This window comes from Sipha flava, unplaced genomic scaffold (genome assembly GCF_003268045.1).
Source record: "Sipha flava isolate LNK unplaced genomic scaffold, YSA_version1 17433_pilon_pilon, whole genome shotgun sequence".
Taxonomy (NCBI): Eukaryota; Metazoa; Arthropoda; class Insecta; order Hemiptera; family Aphididae; genus Sipha; species Sipha flava.
The window spans coordinates 720-7781 of record NW_020271984.1 but is presented as its reverse complement, the minus strand read 5'-3'; the positions used below and the strand labels follow the sequence as shown (position 1 = coordinate 7781).

General features: G+C 31.0%; 1 pseudogene; it reads left to right on the top strand.

Moving 5' to 3' along the window:
- Positions 1-6001: 6001 nt before the first annotated feature.
- LOC112680108 lies at positions 6002-6776 on the top strand (annotated as a pseudogene).
- The last annotated feature ends 286 nt before the right edge of the window (positions 6777-7062 follow it).

Below are 7062 nucleotides of genomic sequence, written 5' to 3'. Positions count from 1 at the left end.
TGGAAATATTTCTAAGTCCAGACCATAACATACACTGACGTGAAGGTGCTCAGTGCAGCATAGACAAGACTCGTCTGATTTGCCCTTGTTTTCGGGTCCCTTTTATATGTGATATTGTATGTGTGTGTGTAAAATCCCAAGTGTGTGTGTGTAAATGAATAAGATAATAAAATAAGATAATTCCTATAAATTGTGAGTGTGTGTGTGCGTTAATGATAATAAAATATGATAATTTCTTATTGATTTTGCATGTGTGTGTATTACATAATTACTGATGCAGGGATACAGGATGTGGTCAACCACCCACGTATCTGTGACTCCAATATTCATATTCTTATTTAAACAGATAACCATGTGAACGATTTAACTTATTCACACGCCCAGTTTCGATGTTCATGAGAACCTCTTATAATGTGTGTTTTATATTATGTGACTACGCAGTACGCGACACCATAAACAAAGCGCAAGGTCAAACATTCAAGTACGTTGGCGTAGATCTTTGTACAGAGTGCTTTTCACATGGGCAATTATACGTGGCATTTTCTCGAACTGGGGACCCGAATCATCTTATGATTTTAATTTCAACAGGAAATACAACAAAAAAAACATCATATACTCAGAAGTCTTATAAAATTCTTATTTTAATTCTTTTTTTTCTTATTTTTTTCTTCATCAACTTCAATCAAATTCTTTATCAACCATAAATTATTTCTTTTTTATCTGTATTTATCTGTATGTATCTGTATTTTTTTTTATGAACTTTTATGAACTTTTTTACTGACAAAAGTGGTACTAAAACCTTCAGCAGAGTGTCGGGTTTCAGCCAAAAAAAATTTCAGCCAAATCGGTTCAGTAGTTTTCTCGGTTAGCGCGGTCAACGAAAAACCCTTACAATTTTATATATAGTATAGATAGATAGATAGATAGATAGATAATGCTAGAAAAATTTCAATCCGTTTTCATTAACCGTTTTTTTATATTTACTTGCCGATCACATTAAACAATAATATTTGAATAAAAAATTCTACATATCATGGTACGAAGGCAAAATAAACCACCAATCACGGGCGAAGCTGTGACGGGTCGGCAGTACTATATATAAAATTGTAAGGGTTTACGTTTATTAATCATATTTACGATCGATGATTGCGATAGTGTGTCGATAGGACAAAATAATTTACATTATAAAATCTGGTGTACCACAGGTTGGTACTGTGTATACTGTAGTGTTATTGAATTATTTTAGTATACACGTTTTATTCACATTAAAAATGCCAAAAGTAAAATGTTTCCATGCTGCTCGACTACACAAATTTATTTTGGAGTTTGGCGAGGATGTATTTTCAACGGATGGGTTAGTGATATTATGTAAAATATGTGGAATCAAAATTGCATCCGAAAAAAATTTTACATCAAAACAACACATCGTAAGTGGAAAACATGTAAGGGCATTACAACACAAGTAAACTCAAAATAATGCGACAACACAAATATTTTTCTCAGACACAAAAAAATCATCGTTCAATGAAGAACTTTGTCAAGTATTTTTATCATCAAATATACCATTAAATAAATTAAACAACGTAGAATTTCGAAGTTTTCTTGAAAAATATATCAATCATGACATACCAAATGAGTCCACGTTGCGCAAAAATTATTTAAATCAATGTTACATTAATACAATGGATCAAATCAGAAAATATGTTAGGAATAATAAAATATGGGTTTCAATTGATGAAAGTATGGATATAGATGGACAATATGTCGGCAATGTAATTATTGAAACACTGGAAGTTAATAAGCCCAGTAAACCGTTTTTACTTAACTCCGAAATTTTAGAAAAAATAAACCATTCAACATTGTTCAATTCTTCGAAAATTCTATGATTTTATTATGGCCAGAAAGCTAAAAATAATAAAATATTTTGTTTTTTGTCACTGCGCCTTATATGATAAAAGCTGGAAAAACTATAAAAGTATTGTATTCAAACAAATTGTTAACATCTAACGTGTTTGGTACATGCGTTACATCGAGTTGCAGAAGAAATCAGAGGAAAATTCCCAGAAGTAAATGATCTTATTTCAAATTATAAAAAGATTTTTCTTAAATCACCTTATCATATTCAACGTTTTAAAAGTATTTTACCGGGAGTTCCATTGCTTCCCGAACCTATTTTGACCAGGCGGGGCACGTGGTTATCAGCAGTTAACTATTATTGCGAAAACTACGATGGTCTTAAATCAGTTATTTCCGAATTAAATTTTGAAGATGCATTTAGTATAATAAACTCTCAACGTTTTTTGAAAAATCAAATTTAGAAACCAACTATATTTATATAAAAGCTAATTTTGGCTTTTTATTAACGAAAATAACTCGTTTAAAAACCAATTGATTATTGTTAAATGAATCTCTTAAAATTATACAGAACATTGAAGAATCATTGGAAAATGTACCAAACCATGTCGGAAAAATTATTAAAAATAAAATGAAGTGTGTTTTGAGTAAAAATCAGGATATCAAAACAATATTGAAAATTGCTAAAATACTTGATGGAAATGAAACTTCAAAAGACAGTTTACCAGCTGAACTAACAGCAGATGAATGTGTACATTTTAAATATGCACCCGTCACATCGTTCATGTTGAACGAAGTATTTTGGTTTACCAAAATGTATTATCAGACAACGGACGTAGGTTTCTATTTGAAAACCTTAGAAAAAACCCTTATCGTTCAAGTCAATTCAGAAAGTGCATAAAAAATAACTTAAGTATAAATTACAACATATATATTATTACATCTATATTATTTTCAGAACTATATGAAAAGTAACATAAAAGAAAGCAGTGACAATAAATCTACGCATTTGTATGTATAACTATTTGTGTCTATTGAATAAAAACAAAATTAAATATTAATTTACTGTAAGTACCTATGTTTTTAATTTCAAAATACCATTTTTTTATATATTTGTATTTATATTTAAAGTAATAAAAAAAGTTGTAAATTAATTTAAAATACATTTTGGATTAGAAATAAAACTTTAAAATTACATGTTTTTTTTTAGGGTCTATTTTGATATTTATTGTACATATTTGCATGAATTTTTTAGTGTTTTTTAAGGTCAGAAACATCCTAACCCTAGTTATGATAATTCCTTCGTATCAGTCAAAAAATTAACTAGAACTTGTAACTATATTTAATATTAATAGCACAAAATAAAATAAATATGTACTCCATATATTTAACAGAAAAATATATTAAAATGATAAAATAAAAGTATCAAATTAATAGGAATACAAAACTTAACAAATATGTACTCCATATTTTTAATAAAAAACTAAATAACTGAAAAATAATTTTGATGAACTATTCTGAACTGTTTCAGTACCTGTAACTTAACAATTCGCATTTCAAAAAAAATTGGTAGCAAATTATAAATGAAATAGTTCATGAAATTCTTTAAAAATTATCTGTGATTCGTTGTTCGAACTGTGAACTGTTAAGTTACGAGTACTGAAACGGTTCAGAATAATTCATCAAAGTGAATAGTTCAAATGAACTATTTGTTCAGGAACTTAACATCTTTAGTCCACATTCGTCTCGTATGTTCCTACAAAATTGTTAAATAATAAATTTCCTTTTTATTTTTTTTGCATATTTTGATGTTTTTATTGCATATTTTTAGAGCTTATTTAGCGATTCTTAAGGTAATATTATACCGCATATTTATGCAATTTTAAGTGCTATAAAATCCCAACCCTCGTAATGACTAATGAGTAGGGCCCGGATTTATATGCTCTAAAAACCTAAGAAATATGCACTATAAAATATGCATTTATGCTCTTATTTTATAGAAATATACCCTATAAAATAAAAAATATGCAAAAAAATTGATTAAAAAAAAATTTTATTTCATTATTTTTATATTATGTTCAAATAAATTATACTATATTTTTTTGATTCATTTTTTTAGTTTCAACATTTTGTAATTTCAATCTGAAAAATTTAAATTAAAATATTTTTATTAAATAAATTATGTGACTAAACGAAAATTAATACATACCAAAAGCATTCGTATTGCATTGTACCACGAATGTTTTTTTCAGGTTTTCAAATGTGAAAGTTCATCGATTATCAGCCAATACATTTTTGTACCTTGAAAAACTCCTCTCTACGTCGACAGATGTGACGGGAACGTATTTAAAAAGAGATACGTCGCTTGGACTGAAATTTTGTTCCATATTTTACAAAGTTTCATTTGTTCCATCAATACAAGCAGAGATTTTTCTCAAGGTTTCATAGCCTTTATTTTTCTTTAAAACAGCTTGAAATTTGTCTTGAATTGCTTTTCCGACGTTTCCGTTTGGTATTTTGAAAATATTATTTTCAACATTCTTCATCAAATTAATTGAATCGTTTAAAGATGTATTTTTTTTTCCATATAAAGTTATGCTACTCGGCAAAAATTAAAGTGCGACTTTATATAAGCAAGATCACTAGTTAAATTTGGATCTTAAATTAAATTTTGCGTAATTTCTATAGATACTGCCTCGTTTTTGTCAAACATATTTACTATGCGACTAAAATCTTGAAAATGATCAGAATAATAAATAGCAGCCTCTAACCAAGTACCCCACCTAGTAATTATTGGTTGTGGCAGTAACGGAATATCGGGTAACTCAGTTTTAAAAAATAATACACGTGACGATGCTTTCAAGAAAATTTTTTTCCCATTAGAAATTAAATTATCTATATTTGGAAAATGTTTACGTATCTCTTCAGCAATACGATGTAGTCCGTGAGCAAGACATGTTAAATGAATCATATTTGTATAAAATATATCTAGAGATCTGGCTGCTTTGACCATGTATGGTGCAGCATCAGTGATAAAAAGCAAAACATCATCTCTGCGTAACCCTTCCAGCCAAAGTAAAAATAAAGAACTATCGAATAACTTACAAATCGTTTGATGATTTGCTTTATCTAATACTTCAGATGTTAACAAAAAGGTTTTTCCGGGATTATCTGAACTAAGTGTACCGATTATCACATTGGCTATATAACGACCTTCGACGTCTGTAGTTTCGTCGATACTTATCCATATTTTTTGATTAGAAATATAATTGCGGATGTTGGTGATGATTTGGTCGTATATATCAGCTAAATAATATTTTCTGAGAGTTGACTCATTTGGAATAGCTTGCTTAGTGTATTTTTCTAGGAATTCCCGGAAGCACTTGTTATTTAATTTATTAAAAGGTATATCTGCTGAAACCATTGCATTGCACATTTCTTGAAAAAAGGGAGATTTTGAAGTTGCATTTGAAATTAATGTTTAATTTTTTTCTAGTAAATTCGTACGTTGAACTGCACTTTTTGTTTTCCAGTTGATAAGTGTTGGATGACTGTGAAACGTTTTTCACCATTCACTTTGACGTTACATTTCAAACAGAACAAAACTATGCCATATCTGTGGAAAAAATACCTTTATATTCGGCAACAAATTTATTTAGCTTACTGGACGTAGTTGCGCTAATTTTCGGCATTTTTTCGTCAAAATAAAATACGCGCACTCGGATCAACACGACAAACACGACTAATGTATGATGCACTAAAACCTACTCAATAACAGATTACCGATATGCCGATTAACCGATATGTCTCAGATAAGATAAGAAAACGACTTCGTCAAATTACATGGATTATACGTATTTATATCTATATTTATAATTTATAAATATAGATATAAATACGTTATTTTAATAAAAATAACCAAAATATTACATATTATGCATTTAAAAACCGTATATATGCAAAAAAAAAATCGTAAAATACAGAAATATGCAGTACATGTCAAAAAAGGACAAAATATGCAAAAATATGAAAAATAAAACTTTATATTTCGGATCTATTAATTAAAAATCAAACTTGTAGCTTGCCTAGCTATTTTTTGGACTATTCAGAAAAAACATGCAAATGCATATAAATCCGGGCCCTACTAATGAGTAATGTACTCGTGTATACTACATAGTATTAAGACCGTTATACTATAAACTAACTTATTAACCAGTAACCACGATTGTTTTCCGTTAGACTGAGATTATACCATACACGCACGTTGATCACACATGGACGGATAGACCTTTTTTTTTAGACGGAGAGACGCAGTATTAGGTCTCGACTGCGCGTGGTAGTGAAGCCCGGCGAACAACGGCCTTCCAAAGCATCTGTGAAACGTGAGGCGAGAAGCGTTACGATCAGTGCTTGGCAGGCTGGATGGCAAGCAACCCCGAAAGCGGCATGGATGCGCCGTGTCATCCCTGAATTTGGAAGATGGCAGGCAACGACCGTCCCGTGGGTTTCTCTGACGTTCCACATGACGCAGGCACTCACGGGCTATGGTTGTTTCCAATGATACCTCCATCGCATGAGCAGGACTGCCAATCCGCGTTGCTGGCAGTGCGTAGATAACTCAGACACCGCAGAACACACACATTATTCCAGTGTTCCTACTGGGAAGAATTCCAGAAAGCACTAACCTCTAGGTCGTTGTCCGAGCTCCATCGACTAGCATTATTTGCGGTCCAGCGTTCAAGACTCTGACGCCGGATTAAACCGAAAAGCACGTGATTCTCCAAGAAGAGGAGGAAGTTTTCAAACTCTTTTATATAATGGTAGAAAACATCTTTACTGCAAAGGAGGATGAGGAAAGACGTCGTCAGGCCGCAGAAAGACTCTCGGATACACCAAACAATATGCAGTTAAGTTCTTACTAATGTAGCCAAAGGCAAAACCGAGGAGTATTATTGTAACTACCTATTATAATAGCTACCGAACGGGAGATTGGCCACTCGCAGCTACATGATTTTGTAATGATTATTAATTATTATCAATAAACGATTGAGGCAGGAGGAGAAATACTGGCACCATGGTTCCTCCTCCGGCTCTCGATACTAACGGAAAAAAATTAAAAAAGGTAATAAGAACTACACAAATACGTAGATCTATTATTATTATCGGGATTAATAATATTCAAAAATAATCATGCAAGTACTAACAGAG